Source organism: Podarcis bocagei, assembly GCF_964188305.1.
Source record: "Podarcis bocagei genome assembly, chromosome: 18".
Classification (NCBI taxonomy): Eukaryota; Metazoa; Chordata; class Lepidosauria; order Squamata; family Lacertidae; genus Podarcis; species Podarcis bocagei.
This window is the reverse complement of record NC_138144.1, coordinates 10,957,736-10,974,872: the sequence shown is the minus strand read 5'-3', so window position 1 is coordinate 10,974,872 and position 17,137 is coordinate 10,957,736. Positions and strand designations below refer to the sequence as shown.

General features: G+C 48.7%; 1 protein-coding gene across 1 annotated transcript in view; it reads left to right on the top strand.

Annotated features, from left to right (window-relative positions):
- The first annotated feature begins 1,007 nt into the window (after positions 1-1,007).
- The window catches only part of NCAN (neurocan), a 60,518-nt gene continuing 44,388 nt past the window's right edge, over positions 1,008-17,137 (top strand). The window contains exon 1 of the mRNA XM_081177599.1: positions 1,008-1,133. The gene's annotated coding sequence lies outside the window, so the exon portion shown is untranslated. The remainder of the gene's footprint in view (positions 1,134-17,137) is intronic.

Sequence of the window (17,137 nt, the reverse complement as noted above, 5' to 3'; positions counted from 1 at the left end):
ATTCCTTCCTCTCTCCCCTTTTCAGCAGGACATGCAAGTCAAGATCTCTATTTGAAATACCCTTTTCACCTATGCAATCGTTACCTATAGGCTATATAGAAAGATAGGAGTGGAAGTGTTTTCAATTTTTTTCCAAATACTGAATTGCCTTTCATCGTTTCTTATGGTTGTCTTTTTTTAAAAAAACCCCACTGTAGAATCGTATCGAGGCTGTTTATGGCAAGCCTAACCCTTATGAAAAATCAATACACCCGGATCTGGACAGGCAAGCAACTCCTGCAAACCTCTCTCCAAACACCCACGAACTTATTTCATATTTGTTTTGCAAAAGTTGCATGTCCGAGTGCTACCCGTCGGGGCTTTGATAGCTGGAAAAAGTGTAAGAGTGATACAGAGAGAGAGAGAGAGAGAGAGAGAGTGAGTGAGTGAGTGAGTGAGTGAGTGAGTGTGAGTGTGTGTGTGTGTGTGTGTGTGTGTGTCTTTATAGGAACCCATGCGCATGCGCACCTGATACTCTCTTTCTTCATCCCCCCCCCCCCCGCTTTCCCAGTTCTGCCTTGCATTACCATCAGTCCCACCAGCAGCTGCTATTCCTCTCTAACTGGGCGTGCAGGTGGAAGAGAGAGAGAGAGAGAGAGCAGGAGCCCAGGCGTGGTCGAGAAGGCGAGAGGGGAGAGGCGAGACCCCCACCCCACAACCATCACCCCCCCCCATGGAGAACCAGCGGGGCGCCACGAAAGGGTCCCTTCGACACCAGCCTCTCTGCAGTTTCCCCCCAGGCTGATCTGGGCTGCCTGCCCCCTTTGTTTCCAGAGCTGCGAGCGAGGATTGGCTGTAGGGAACCCCCCTTCTACAAACCCACTCACCCACCCACCCACCCTGCCCCTCTTCTCCTCCCCCCGCCATCCTCTCCTTTGCAGGGGATGCTGCCGGTGGGCTCAGCCCCCTCTGAGTGGGTCCATCTCCCACCCCGCACACCCCACCTTTGAAACATCGCCCTAACCGTCGCCTCCTCCGCCGCTGCTTGGAGAAGCGAGAGAGGGCGAGGGAGAAGTCTTCTCTTTCCTGCGGGGAGAAGCGATGCATTCCTGCAGACTCTGAAAAAAAAGGAGGCACCGGAGTCAGAGGGTCAGGTAGGGGCGTGTTTGTTTGTTTGTTTGCCTTTTTTAAAAATAGCACCCAACCCCCCCTCCCCAAAAAGCAGCCCTAACTTCATTGAAAATCTTGTTTTGCAAATATTAGGATCAGCTGAATTTAAAATACGTTATTCTCTGATTCTGCCCTGGAGACCTCTGTCTCTTTTCCTGCAGGGATGTCATTTCATTTCACTTGGGGGCAGGATCGCTCGGGGGTTGCAGAATGGGGAGGGGGCACTGACGGCCGAGAAAGTGTGTATATGGGGGAGTCTCTCTCTGTGTGTAATAACTCGCCCCTTTGGGGAGCTTCTGGGGAGAAACGTTTGTTTCCATTTATTTGGGGGGGGGGACCGACCAGCTGCAAATCTCCAAAATCTGCCCGTCCCCAAAGGAAATGAACCATTTTTTCTTTTCTTTTTTGCGATCTGAGAGAGAATATGGGAGATCCTTGGGCGAAGGAGTCCTCCCTGTTTCATTTGGGGGAAGGGAGGGGAGGGAGATTCCTGCTTGTCCACTTCAAGCACCTGGAAACTGACCAGCTGCAAAAATTTGCAGTCCCCAAAGCAAACGAGTCCTCTCCCTCTCTCTTTTTGTTGCAATCTGCTAAGAGAATAGAAGTGTTTGGAAATGTAGGCTGCCTTTTCCCTCTGTGTGTTGTCTCCAGCACGGAGTGAAAAGGGACTTATTTTGAGGGGTGTAGGGGGGGGAATAAGCTAATCCAAAGAAAGGCAGGGAAAGAATTAGAGAGAATTTTGGGAGTTCAGGGCTTGGCATGGTGTTAGCTCTGGTGAATGGGAAGGAAAAGGGAGGAAGGTGGAGCCCTTCCAGTTTAAAGTGTGTTGGTGTGTAAGTGTAAGAACAAGCTAAATGAAAGAAAAAGAGAACACTTGGCAGAAGAAGGGGTTGCCAGAGAGCAGGTCTGTTTTTAAAACACACACACACACACACACACACACACACACACACACACACCCCAACATCCTTTGGGAATCCGAACCCGGGGAAAGATAAAGTGTGAAGGCAGAGAGTTGTGTGATAATGAGATGGGTAAGCTCTTGAATAATACAGCTTTACGCTTGTTAGAAAGGGAGGAGAGGAATTGCACAGGGGTGAAAACCTGCTGACATCTGGGTGTTGTGTGAACAGGGAGAAAGAGGGGGGGGTGCCTTGTTTCCAGGGGGCTGTGCAGAAGGGGACCAGCAGGTCTGGGAAAGGGGCGAGGAGAGGCTGGCGTGGAAGGGATGGGTGTCATTTGAAGATGACCATGGTAGTAGTAGTAATAGCAAGAATAATAATAGCAGCAGCAGCAGCAGCAGCAGCAGCAGCAGCAGCAGCGATAACAGGAGATCCTGGTTGCGACTCATGAGCTAGTGATCCAAAATGCAGCATGAGGAGTGAGCTATGTGTGGCGCTAGAAGGCTTTGTTGCTCAGTGGGAGGGGGGCAGAAGGGTCAGATGCACCCGTACTTCTGGAGAGGGCTGGGAAGGGTCTGGCACCTGGGAGAGTCTCTCTCCCCCCAACCCCAGCTTCCTTTAGCCCCTGTATGCAGACCCACAAAGAGTTGGCAGAGCAGGAGATTCAAAATCTCAGCGTCCTGGGTTTGCCCTACCTTGGGCAAAAGATCCCAACTCTACAATTTTATGGTTCTATGAGGACTGGAAATTTGCTTTGTTTTTTAAAAGGAAAGGACAGCAGCCCAGCGGGTTGGATCATCTAGGTAAGACCACAAGACCCACTGCCTGAAACGCTAGAGAGATGCTGCCAGTCTGTGCTGACAATATTTAGCTAGACGGACCCAACGGTCTGGCTCAGAATAAGGCAGCTTCCTGTTCGTTCCGAACCAGGAGGACTGGGGTCTTACTTTGAAGAGAAGGAAAGGACCACAGCTCATGGGTGGAGCGGGAGAAGTAGTTCCTTGCCGGAAGCCCCAAAGAGCTGCTGCCAGTCAGTGCAGACGATATTGGGCTAGATGGACTCGGTATAAAGCAAGTTCATAAGTTCCCATTAAATCAGCCCTTTGTTCACAAGCATGTGGACCAGCATCAGTGTATGCCGAGGTCCCAGATTCAATCCCCAAGGAGGAGTGTGGGAGACCCCCACCCGAAATTCTGGAGAGCTGCTGCTGGTCAGTGTAAGTGATACTGTAAGCATGGATCCAATGACATGAACTTGGTGTTGGAGTCCTTGTATGTTTCACAGATCCCAAGAGGGGAGAGGTCACTGTGGGGAGAGCAGTCAGGAAAAAAGCACCCGGTGGGTGGGCTATCCTTATCATCCATTATCTTCCCTGCAAATGCCAACTGTTCCCTGATATGGGAGAGGGGAAAGTGGAGTATTTCCTAGACCCATAGAATTGCGGAGTTGGAAGGGACTCAAGGGTCATCTAGTCCAACCCCCTGCAATGCAGGAATCTCAGCTGAAGTATCCATGGCAGAGGGCCACCCAACCTCTGCTTAAAAACCACCTGGGAAGGAGAGTCCACCACCTTCTGAAGGAGTCCCTTCCACTGTCAAACAACTCTAGAAAGTTCTTCCTGATGTTTAGTTGGAATCTCCTTTCTTGTAACTTGAAGCCACGGGTTCGAGTCCTACCCTCCAGAGCAGGAGAAACCAAGCTCGCGCCCTCTTCCATGGGGCAGCCCTTGCATATTATTTTATTGCAATACAAGTGGTATATGAGTATTGAGGAAGAAATAGAACCAGGAGGATAAAGATGTTTAAACCTACTCTTTGTCCCATGGAGAGTAGACCCATTGAAACGGACACTGTAAACTTGTGGGTGTCCAACGAAGCTCAATGTTGGAAGATTCAGGATAGGTGGAAGAAAGGACTTCTTCGTGCAAGTGCAGAGTTCATCTATGGAACTCCCTGCCACAGGAGGTAGAGACAGCTGCCAACTAGGATGACTTTAAAGAGGATTAGGTGCATTCATGGGTGAGAAGGCTAAGGCTGGCTGCCAGACACAATGGCTCTGCTTCTGAACACCAGTTGCTGGAAGCTGCAGGAGGGGAGAGCGGCTTTGGCGCTCAGACCTGCTTGAGGGTTTCCTAGAAGGAGGAGGCTGGACTAGGTGGCCAGTGGCCTTATCCAGCAGGCAGGCTCTGAAAGCCTTGGAACCATGGAATCGTAGAGTTGGAAGGGACCCCAAGAGTCATTTAGTCCAGCCCCCTGCAATGCAGGAATCCTTTGCCCAATATGGGGCTTGAATTCAAGACCCTGAGATTAAGAATCTTGGATGATGATGATGATCTTATGGAACTTCCCAGTCTAGAGGCAGCCTGTCTATATTCCCAGGTTCTTACGGGTGACAACAGGATGCTGCAAAGCTTGGCCGCTTTTGTCCTGACCCAGAAGGCCCTTCTTTTCTTTTGTTCATTTGCTTTCTTATTTCTTAAATCTCACTCTCCTCCCCAGTCCTAGCCAGAGGTTTCAGGCTGCAGGGGCTTCCAGGGAGCTGACTTGCCCCTCCTGCAGATTGCCTTTGTTGAAACCAGGCTCTCTAAAAACCTCAGGGACGAAGGATTCCGGTGCTGGTGGAAAAGGGTCCCCTGAACACCCTTATTCCACAGTGTACAAGAAAGATGTGGGGCGAAGCCAGTGCAGAGGGAACTGTCCTCTGCACATGCCCAGAGGAACATGTCTCCGGTGGTTGTGCTGCAAGACCTGAGTTGGGAAATGGCTGCAGAGCTGAGCTTTCTAATTAAGGCTTCAGGGTAAAGTGTTATGTAATATCTATGTTGCTCACAAGAAATTGCCGTTCTGATCCCAGCTCATTGAGATCAGCTGGGTTTATGTTGCAGTTTTATTTCAGCTGCCTACGCAGAAGTAACTTTGACTGAGCTCTGTGGGATGTGCTCCCTAGTAAGCCTGCACAGGAGACTGAAGCCTCTGTCTTTGGTTCGATGTGAATCACTGTTGCAAAATGGGGGTTTTGCAGCAATCAGGGCTGCCTTTCTGCTGTTTGAAATTTTTTAATATGCTTTTCATAGAATCATAGAATCATAGAGTTGGAAGAGACCACAAGGGCCATTGAATCCAACCCCCTGCCAAGCAGGAAACACCATCAGAGCACTCCTGACATATGGTTGTCAAGCCTCTGCTTAAAGACCTCCAAACAAGGAGACTCCACCACACTCCTTGGCAGCAAATTCCACTGTCAAACAGCTCTTACTGTCAGGAAGTTCTTCCTAATGTTTAGGTGGAATCTTCTTTCTTGTAGTTTGGATCCATTGCTCCGTGTCCGCTTCTCTGGAGCAGCAGAAAACAACCTTTCTCCCTCCTCTATGTGACATCCTTTTATATATTTGAACATGGCTATCATATCACCCCTTAACCTCCTTTTCTCCAGGCTAAACATGCCCAGCTCCCTTAACCATTCTTCATAAGGCATCGTTTCCAGGCCTTTGACCATTTTGGTTGCCCTCTTCTGGACACGTTCCAGTTTGTCAGTGTCCTTCTTGAATTGTGGTGCCCAGAACTGGACACAGTACTCCAGGTGAGGTCTGACCAGAGCAGAATACAGTGGCACTATTACTTCCCTTGATCTAGATGCTATATTCCTATTGATGCAGCCCAGAATTGCATTGGCTTTTTTAGCTGCCGCGTCACACTGTTGGCTCATGTCAAGTTTGTGGTCAACCAAGACTCCTAGATCCTTTTCACATGTACTGCTCTCAAGCCAGGTGTCACCCATCTTGTATTTGTGCCTCTCATTTTTTTTGCCCAAGTGCAATACTTTACATTTCTCCCTGTTAAAATTCATCTTGTTTGTTTTGGCCCAGTTTTCTAATCTGTCAAGGTCATTTTGAAGTGTGATCCTGTCCTCTGGGGTGTTAGCCACCCCTCCCAGTTTGGTGTCATCTGCAAATTTTCGTCTTACTTGTTGTGGCAAGCAGGTTTCATATTTGCGAAAGCACAGTGCTTCCCCCCCTTTCACTCTGTTAGTCTGTGGAACTCCCTGCTGCAGGATATGAGATCTGGTGTGTTGTGGTTAGATTGCTGGACCAGGTCTCCTGTTCAAACCTCCAAGCAGCCCTGAAGCTCACGCAGCCTTGCGCAGCCAAAACTACTTCACAGTTTTACGGATAAAAACAGGGGAGGGACCTTCACAGCTTAGATGAAGGCTGATATTATTATTATTATTTTAAGTGTAATAAAAAGCTGGACAGATTAATGGAAGACATTACATCTATCAGCAGCCTTGATCATTTTGGATGATCTCCTCTTCCTGTTTGTCAATACCCTTCTTAAATTGTGGGGGGTTGGACTAGATGACCCTTGGGGTCCCTTCCAGCTCTACCATTCTATGATTCTGAGATCCACAGAAAAAATTGTGGGATATAAATGTGGTCTACAAAAAGTACAGGGTTTTGGGGGGTCAAGGCAGGACAGGCTCCAAAACTGTTCAGGACCTGGGACAGCTCCTCATGGATGCTTTCAGGACCAACAGAAAGGCCTTTGCTGAGCTGAGCATTTATATCCCTCAGAGAACATTTTATTTCATAGAATTATAGAGTTGGAAGGGTCCACGAGGGTCATCCAGCCCAACCCCCTGCAATGCAGAAGTCTTTTGTCCAATGTGGGGCTTAAACCCACGACCTTGAGATTAAGAGTTCCATGCTCTGCTGACAGAGACATCTATTTATTTCTTGAGGTCAAATCCCACTTTTGTCCCACAAAGGGCTCAAGGTGGCATAGATAGCTCACCACTGCTCCTCACTTAGTTCCCACAACAACCTTAGGTTAAGATAGGCAGCAACTGCCCCCACCCAACGTCACACCCAGCCAGCTTCATGGCCGAGTCGGGGATTCAAACCCAGGTCTCTCCCAGGTCCTAATCCAACCCTCTAGCCACTACACCACGCTGCCTCTCTAGTAGGCTGATTTGCACATAAGGTGGTGCTTTTCCGTTCGGAGGGTTTTCCAAAGAGTTCTGCCTATGGGTCGTTGGTGGGTCCCTGGGCAGATTGCAGGGAGTCTTTGAGATCTCTGGAGTCGACGTATAATTGGAACCCGAGGCTTGATAACCGGCGATGGGGTGAAATCTTTGCACTAATTCAGCCGGTCGGATGTGCCAGGGGGAAAACGTCCAGATGGCCAGCGGCAATTAACTTTGGAACTCTCTTTAATTTGCACTCAAAGTGTTCATTGGCTAATTGTGACAATTCATCAATGGAACGTTTTCTAGTGGTTCCCTCCCTCCCTGCCTTATGCCAATCCACTCCAGTGACCGATATTCAGAGCTTTATGAAAAAAGCTCTCCCTCAATGGATTCTGCAAGACAGCAATCATATCCCCGTTTACCTGGGAGTAAGCCCCTTAAAACACTCTTCTTTTCTTTTTGGCAAAATGCAACTTCCCCGCCCCCAATTTCATCTTCCCTTGTGGGATATATAAAGGAAAAGAGGAGGCTCAGGAGTAAACCGTACACAAATTCAGAGTGGAGTCCCTAAGACGGTTGGATGGCACCTTGTACCCCTCCTTCTGGCAATTCCTGCAGCCCAGCTGGTGCCAAACGTCTTGCTCTGGTTTCCTTCCGACCCCCTCAGTGAGGCCGGAAGGAGGACCTTGACCTCTGGGCAGCCCAGGACCTCCATATTGCCCAGGTGTGCGCCGTGGGGAGGCCATTTCAGTGCTGCTAACACAGTGCTTTGACTTCACTCCTGTCTCTTGAGACAGGCAGATGCCAATAATGTCTCTCTCTCTCTCTCTCTCTCTCTCTCTCTCTCTCTCTCTCTCTCTCTCTCCTGTGACTGCTCATATATTGTGGGATTCACTCCCAAGAGACTCTGCCACAAGGCTAAGACCTCCCTGTTCAGACAAGCTTTCGGAAACTTTTAGCTGTGATTCCTGCATTGCAGGGGGTTGGGCTGGATGACCTTTGGGGGTCCCTTCCAGCTTTATAATCCTAGGATTTTAGGAACACTAAGGTCCAGGCAATGCTGACCATTCAGCTGCTGTGAGGACAAACTGGATTTTAATTGTTGGTCCTGATGTCTTTTAACTATTGCTTTCATAGAATCAACGAATCATAGAATGGTAGAGTTGGAAAGGGACCCCTGGGGTCATCTAGTCCAACCCCCTGCAAGGCAGGATCCTCAACTAAAGCATCCAGGGCAGATGACCATCCAAACTCTGCTTAAAATCCTCCAGGGAAGGAAAGCAGTTTCCTTTTATTACTTTGAAGTTTGTAATGATGTTTCTAAGTGTTGGGAGCTGCCTTGAATCCCAACTGCGGAGAAAGGCAGGATATAAGCACATTAAATACAGAGAGAGAGAGAGAGAGAGAGAGAGAGAGAGAGAGAATTGCTTGTCAAACCTCCAGGTGATTTACATAAAATATATATTGAAATGACCAATAAAAACGAGATATTAAAAACAAGTTAGCTTCACCCAAAAAAGTAGCCAGAATTAATATATATATATATATACACACACACACACACACACACACACACACACACACAGAACAGAATACAGTGGTGCCTCACAAGACGAAAAGAATTCGTTCCGCGAGTCTTTTCGTCTTGCAATGTTTTTCGTCTTGCGAAGCACGGTCCGTCGCAACTGCGCCTCTTCAAGCGGCTTTAAGAAAAAAGCGCAAGATGTTTTCGTCTTGCGAACCAAGCCCATAGGGAAATTCGTCTAGCGAAGCAACGCAAAACCGAAAAACCCTTTCGTCTAGCGAGGTTTTCGTCTTGCGAGGCATTCGTCTTGCGGGGCATCTTTTAAAAGGCATGTCAGGTGTACTTGCCTGAGTATCCTTGCTAAAGGAAAAAAAGTTTCTATCAGGCACTGAAAACAAAACAGTGAAGGCACCTACCAGGGTAGCATAGTGGTTAGAGCAGGCATCCCCAACCTGTGGCCCTCTAGATGTTTTGGCCTACAACTCCCAGGATCCCTAGCTAACAGGACCAGTGGTCAGGGATGATGGGAATTGTAGTCCAAAACATTTGGAGGGCTGAAGGTTGGGGATGCCTGGGTTAGAGCATTAGACTAGGACTTGGGAGAGACCAGGGTTCAAATCTCCCCACTCTGCCATGAAGCTCATTGGGTGGTGGCTTTGGGCCAGTCCCTGCCTCCCATAGAATCAAAGAATCATAGAGTTGGGACCCCCAAGGATCATCTAGTCCAACCCCCTGCAATGCAGGAATCTCAACTAAAGCATCTGTGACTCTCAGCCTAAACTACCTCACAGGGTTGTTGTGGGGACTGCAGGTACACCACCTTGAGCTCGTTGGAGGAAGGAGCCTTACTGGTCACATCACTGGTACAATTAGCTTAGACACTGACTGGCAGCAGCTCTCTGAGGTTTTCAGGCAAGGGATCTGGCCCTGGCCCTGAGACAGATCTGGTGGGCCCTTTTGCATGCAGAGGCGATGCTCTAACCCAGGGTACCCATGGGTTAGAGCAGACTTCCTCAACCTCAGCCCTCCAGATATTTTGAGACTACAATTCCCATCATCCCTGACCACTGGTCCTGCTAGCTAGGGATCATGGGAGCTGTAGGCCAAAAACATCTGGAGGGCTGAGGTTGAGGAAACCTGGGTTAGAGTGTCAGATCAGGACCTGGGAGAGACCAGTGTCTGAATCCCCACTGGGCCAGGACACTCACTGGGTGACTGGGGGGGGGGGCAGGCACTGCCTCTCTCAGGCTAACCAGCGGTTCTCAACCTGTGGGTCCCCAGATGTTGTTGGACTACAACTCCCATCCTCCCTGAGCTCTGGCCTTGCTAGCTAGGCGTGATGGGAGTTGTAGTTCAACAACATCTGGGGACCCACAGGTTGAGAAAGGCTGGTCTAACCTATCTCACTGTTAAATGGAGAGTCGCATGAGCCTTGGAGAATAGCTGTGATTTCTTCAGCTGTGATTCCTGATTTGCAGCGGGTTGGGCTAGATGACCCCTTGGTCAACTAGCAATAAATATCTGTGCAATAAATATCAACAAATAAACAAAATGGTCCATTGGCCCTGCGATAATAAGAATTGGGCCGGCCTGAAATTCCCAACTGAGACAGAATCTCTCCCCCCGCCCCTCTCTCTCTCCTTCTCTGCAGAGTGGGTGTAACTTTTCTCCTTCTCGATTTCCCTTCAATATGGTGTGAATTTGGACCATCTGCCTTTTGGGGGGAGGGGACAAGTTTGGCATTTTGGAATCGAGGCGAGGAAAGGTAGCACATGGCAACCGTCCGAGCCAAAAATGTAAATATCATCAAAAGAAACAGGGGATCCAAAAATGAATCTAGGTTTAGATGCAAAATTGTGGCTGGCTGCATATTTGCGGGGTGGGGTGTGGGTGTGGTGAGGCCAGCAGGTCAGTGGTTAGAGCATGGATAGGCAAACTAAGGTCCGGGGGTCAGATGCGGCCCAATCACCTTCTAAATCCGGCCCGCGGATGGTCCTGGAATCAGCGTGTTTTTACATGAGTGGAATGTGTCCTTTTATTTAAAATGCATCTCTGGGTTATTTGTGGGGCATAGGAATTCGTTCTTTTTTTTTCCTTTCCAAAATATAGTCCGGCCCCCGACAAGGTCTGAGGGACAGTGGACCGGCCCCCTGCTGAAAAAGTTTGCCGACCCCTGCCGCTAACCACTAGGCCAAACAGGTTCTAATCTTGGGCCTTTAAGTTCCCAAAGCTCTTATCCTACCTCAAGGTTGTCATCTGCAGTAGCCAGATGTTTAACTGAGAGTCAATCACAGTCAGTCCATCCTTTGAAAAATAAGACTTTTAGAGGCTTCTTGTCTCAAAATGGCAACTAGACATTCTGTTTTGGTGACTGCAACCTCGGTTTAATGAGCCAGTTGGCGCCTGGCTTATACATCTGAATTTCTAACCCTGGGAGAGAGTCCTCTAGTGCTCAGCTGCTGCTTGTGGGTTTCTCAATTGGGGCGTCTGGGACGCCACACGAATAGGATGCTGGACGAGGTGGGGCACTGGCCCCATCCTGCAGGTGCTTCTTATGGCTGTGTCATTTCCCCCACAGCATTCTCTGGACCCTGGTGCGAATCTCAGTCGAAAGGGCTCTGCAACTGCTCCACAAAGAGAAGGGAAGTTGCAGCAAAGCTTTGCGTAGGGTCTGGAGAGAAGGGGCGGGGGATATATCCGGTATCCTGCCAAGATTTAAATTGCATTTTATGTGAACCTAATCACCAATCACCAGATTGGCATATTCATGAGTGCTATGAATTATTCAAGTTGTAGCAGATGTGAGGGTGGGGTGTGTGTGTGTGTGTGTGTGTGTGTGTGTGTGATCTCCCCTCTTGTCAATTTTGCTAAGGCATGGGCATGCGCTATTATCATTTTTTATCTAATGGATATGCTCTCTCTGGCCTAGCCCAAAGGCTAATCTGGCTTTTCAATGTGATCTTGTGCCAAAAACATGCCAAAATGGCAAATCCTTTCCTCGGGATGGGGGGGGGGCAAAGGGGGGTGCTGCTGGAGCAAGAGCACAAATACTGTAGAGGGAAAGCCTTTATGCGCCTGGTGCCAAACAGCATCCCACGAGCACCTCTCTAATTGCGAAAAATCCATGCAGCGAGTCGGGATCTGGTCCGCTCTGCAAGGCGGGCAGAGCATCGCGCATTCTGGCCTCTTTTCCTTCCTTCCCTCCACCCCCCCCCCCCGCAAAAGTGACAATTTTTGACAAGCTGCTGAGATCGTGTGTGTCGAGGGAAAACAGGCAAGAGAGGAGGTTTTATTTTAATCACGCTTTCAGTTTTTCCTCCCTAAATGGAGAGCTAATGGATGTCGCAGAAAGGGACACGTCACTCTCAGTGGTGGGTCTGGGGGTGTGCGTGTTTAGGGGACCTCTCCCACCCCCCACCCCCACTTTCCTGTCTCAGAGAGACATTTGACAAGATCTCCCTGTGGCACACCCTGTCTGTCTTAGCTTGGCTTTCTGTGCAAAGAAAACACACACACTCCTGAAATTCTTCCCCAATTTCTCCCTGGAGTTCAGAATTACCCAACATTAGGAGTCTCTCTTGATTCTGCAGAAGTCCTAGGTGTTACCTGAAAAACTCCCAGCAGAGATCAATTCCCTAAGAGGAAAGGATGTGGAGGCTTATCATGGAAACATAGAACTGCAGGGCTGGAAGGGACCCCAAGGGTCATCAAGACCAACCCCGTGAAGTGCAGGAGGCTTGAGGGAGTCTCGATATTTGTGGAAGCACAAAAATATTTAGGATAAAGCTCTAGAGAAGAAGCAGAGGGGAGGACCCCAAAACAGTCTGAGGATGTTTAGTATCCATTGTGTGCTGAGTGCCTGTGTGCATAGACTGAGGATGGGATGGAGAGTTGCAGATTGCACTGGTCTCCTCCATCTTCAGTCTAAATTATTATTATTATTCCACCCTATACGCACAGGTCTCAGGGTGGTTCACAACATAAAATCACTATATAAAAACACAAAATACATAACCAGAATAAAAACAAGAACAGCCCAATAACCCCCCTTTCCACAGCTTCAGCATCAAGCCAGTTTTGCCCTGCCCCATCCAGCCTGGTGACAAGTCCCTGAGAATCCAAAAACCTCCTCACTATTATGTAACCTACTGGTTGGTCCCTGGTAAAATCAGATTTACTGGTGCCAAAGAACTGCATCCAAACCAACCAGAGGGTCGCAAGAAACATAGTTCCATAGTTAAACCATGGAACTCACCCCCACAAGGGGGTTTGAGGGCCACCAACTGGGATTAGACAAATTCATGCAGGAGAGGTCTATTGACCTCAGGAATCGAACCCCTGCAATGCAGAAACCACAGCTGAGGAATCCATGACAGATGGCCATCCAACCTCTGCTTGAAAACCTCCAAAGAAGGACACTCCACCATCTTCTGAGGGCGTCGGTCTGCTCCACTGTCAAATATCTCTTTCCATCCGAAAGTTCTTTCTAATGCAGAGGTTCTCAAAATTATTTGACCTATCACCCCTTTTCAGAAAAAAAATAATATTCAAACAGACAGAAAGATGCAGGGACAAATATGTGTTCTTTTGTGTATATTTCTACCTACAACATCGTAAAGAAATACGTTGTTGTAAATAAGACACCTTATTCATTGTACAACAGGTGAAACATGTTTTTCAAAATTTTCTTCTTTCTTTACGCTTCCACCATCCCCTTATTTTATTCAACATCCCTCAATTGCACCTGAGGCTACTACTGCCCCCTAGATCATTCCAGTGCCCCCCAGGGGGGGGTATTGCCCACTCTGGGAAACAGTGCCCTAATGATTCGTCAGAATCCCTTTTCTTGCCATTTGAATCCATTAGTTTGGATTCCCCCCTCCTAGAAGCAGCAGAAAAGAATATCGCTCCATCCTCCATGTGACAGCCCCTCACGTATTTGAAGATGGCTCTTGTATCGCCTCTCAGTCTCCTCTTCTCCAAGCGAAACATCCCCAGCTCCTTCAGCTATCCCTCATAAGACTCTACTTCCAGATCCTTTCACCATCTTGGTTGCCTGCTTCTGCGCACTTTCCAGGTTGTCAACATCCTTCTTAAACCCCTTCTTACATTCCAGCTTATCAACTCAAGTTAACTTCTGCCGCTGCATATCAGCTCTGTGTGCTAGCACATGCAACCACAAGAGAAGATAAATATTGCAAGCAGCTCTCCCAAGAGGGCAGAGTCACTGGAAGGTCATGCCCTGCCAGCGCTTTAAAGACCTCAGGTGACTAAGCCTTTGCTGAGACAACATCCCCTCAAGCTCAGAGAGCAAAGCCCACTGGGAGCTGTCCGGGGTCCTGATCAGCCACAGACCTGGGAGCTCTCCCAGGTCCTGACCAGGTACTTTCTCATCCTTTCCCTACTGGCCCCAGCAAAACAGGATACAGTGGTACCTCAGGTTAAGTACTTAATTCTTTCCGGAGGTCTGTTCTTAACCTGAAACTGTTCTTAACCTGAAGCACCACTTTAGCTAATGGGGCCTCCCACTGCTGCTGCACCGCCGGAGCACAATTTCTGTTCTCATCCTGAAGCAAAGTTCTTAACCCGAGGTACTATTTCTGGGTTAGCGGAGTCTGTAACCTGAAGCGTATGTAACCCGAGGTACCACTGTACATGTTTACAATTTTGTCAATATAATTCCTCCCCTCCCACGGTTTTTCTCAGTATTTTTAATAGGCAAACTGTGAATGAAGGGGGCGGAATCAAGGCACCCACGAGATCAAAAATCTGTGGCAAAACCTGTGCAATGCACCCACCAAAATCATGAAGGATCCACAGAACCAAAGAATTGTGAGTTGAAAGGGACCTTGAGGGTCATCTAGTCCAACTCCATGCAATGCAGGAATCTTTTGCCCAATGCTAGGCTCAAACTCGTGACTTTGAGATTAAGAGTCTCATGTTCTGCTGAGTTATCCCTAAGGTGTCAGCTTCTCTGTGGTGTTTGGAGCTGTAAAACAGCAACAACCCAGGAAGAAATAGAGAGGGAAAATATTTTGCTGGAGGAAAATATAGAGGCCTAAGAAAAGATTTCCCAAGTCGACACCTTGAAAGGATGCGGCAACAAAAAAAGCTAATGCACTTCTAGGCTGCATCCGCAGAAGTCTAGTGTCCAGATCAAGGGAAGTCACAGTGCCACTCTATTCTGCCTTGGTCAGACCACACCTGGAATCCTGTGTCCAGTTCTGGGCACCACAATTTAAGAAGGTTGATGACAAGCTGGAGAGCTTGGACTAGATGACTCTTGGGGGTCCCTTTCCAACACCAAAATTCTATGATTCTTTGAAAGTGGGCTCGTCTCCCAAAGAGGCCACTGGGGTTGGCCAAGAGGGGGGCAGGGCAGAGGGCTTCCTTTGAAAACACAACACTGTCTGTGTGTGTTGCCCCCCTCTCCTGCAGCCAGCTGCAAATCCCTGATATTGCCACCTCTCTGGAGAGCAGCGGACGCCTCGCTGCATTTATCAAGACAAGAGACCCCTCCAACGTGTCTGTTTTAAAAGACTCCCTGGCTGTCTTCGTGATTAATAAGGCGCTGGGCATCCTCCCCTTCCCTTTGTGTTCAGGGACGCACAGCAAAAACTGTTCGGGGAAGGGCTTAGCTGCTCTCTGCCAGGCTGAGAGTCTTCCAGGGATGGGCAGCGGAGGGAGGGCTGAGTGGCTTAATTTGCTGTGAGCCAAGCTGGGCAGATGCTCCTGGAATGGCCAGCTCAAGCATAGGAGGGAAAGAGGAGGAGGAGGAGGAGAGGAACAAGCCATTTGAGGGATCTGAACGGAGGAATCATGGAACTGTCAAGTTGGAAGACACCCCAGGGTCATCTAGTCCAACCCCCTGCAATGCAGGATTCATGGCTAATTCTTGTTTCCTCTCTCTGCTGCCTTCTCATTGCCAGGAAGTCTTGTGCTGATGCAGAGTCAGTCCACTAAGCCCATCTGGCTCAGTACTGTCTACACAGACTGGCAGCAGCTCTCCAAGGTTTCGGACAGGAGTCCCTCCCAGACTGACCTTTGGGGGTGTTGGGGCCTGGACCAAAAGCAGCTTTCTCCAGCACTCGGCTGCAGCTGCTCCCCTAAAGACAAAATAAGGTGCTAGTCCTCATGGATTTGAATAAACAGCTGCTGTAAGCAGGAACATAGGAAACCACCTCATGCCAAGTCAGAACATTAGCCCATGGAGGAGGGAGGTGCTACCTCTTAGATCAGGGACAAGCCTCCAAATTTTGCCACCCCTGACAATTGGCCACCCGGGCTGCTGTGGGTTCGAGTCCAACCAACATCCAGAAGGCTGCAGGTTTGCCAGTCCTCCTCTCTAGCCTTGCCGCTTCCGAGCCTCTCTTTTCCGAAGGGAGCAAAGCCTGAAAGCACCGCTGCTGCCACCCCTTCCTGAACTCGTCTTCAGGGGACGAAGCTGGAAATAATTCTGTCTGTATGTCTCCCACCTTCCCCTTTCAATGACTCATCTTATTTTGTGGCTGTCTTGGAATAAAAACCTCCCGCTTCCCCCTAAGCAATCTGGGAGGAAGTCAGTGCACCGGCAAGCCCTCTATTGGGACAGGCGATTGGAAGTATTTTCACAGCAGTAAAGCTTAAAGGGAACCATCTCAATTTCTGCCTTGTGCAAAAGGACGGAAAGAACAGCAGAAGAACATGGCAGCAGGATCAGGCCAATGGTCCAGCATTTAGTCCAGTATCCTGTTCTCACAGTGGCCAAACAGATGTCTCAATGGGAAACCTGCAGAGTGTCGGTGCTGACCTTTAAAGCCCCAAACGGCCTCAGCCCCGTAGACCTGAAGGAGCGTCTCCACCCCCATCACTCATCCTGGACACGGAGGTCCAGCTCCGAGGGAACCAGGCAAGAGGGCCTTCTCGGTAGTAGCCCCCTCCCTGTGGAATGCCCTGAGGTCAGATGCCAAGGAGAAAAACAACTGCCTGACTTTCAGAACTTGTCTAAAAGGCAGCCCTGTATAGGGAAGTTTTTATTGTTTGATGGTTTATTAGCTCAGTCAGATGGGCAGGGAATAAATCATAAAATTATTAGTAGTATTAGCATTAATAAGTATTAGTAGTATGATGCCTTCCCATAGTTCAAGCCATGCTCATTGTGGCTTACTACATGAAAAAGCACATAAACAATAAATAAATCATTAAAAAATACACAGCCAAATTGAGCAATTTGAACACAAATCGTAGCGAGAACTAAAATAAAGATAGTATCAATAACAGCAACCCCTCACTAAAGAATACCCCAGCCTCATTAAATCATTTTTGTTGTTGATTTCTCTTCTTGATGATTTTTCAAGTTGTAAACTGCTTTGAGGTTTTGAGGTGAGTCCCGCTCTCCCACCCCACCCCCAAAATAAGAATCCTGTGAACTGTTGTTTGTTAAGGGTGCTGGGAATTGTAGCTTGGCGAGAGGATAGACTACAGTTCCCGGGACTGTTTGGAGGGGAGGGAACTGTCCTCCGAGCGAGCCTTGCATCTTTTAAATGTTCCTTCAACCTTTTGGGTTGTCTGCAGCCTCAACTGCCATATCTTTAAGTGGCACACACAGAAAATTGG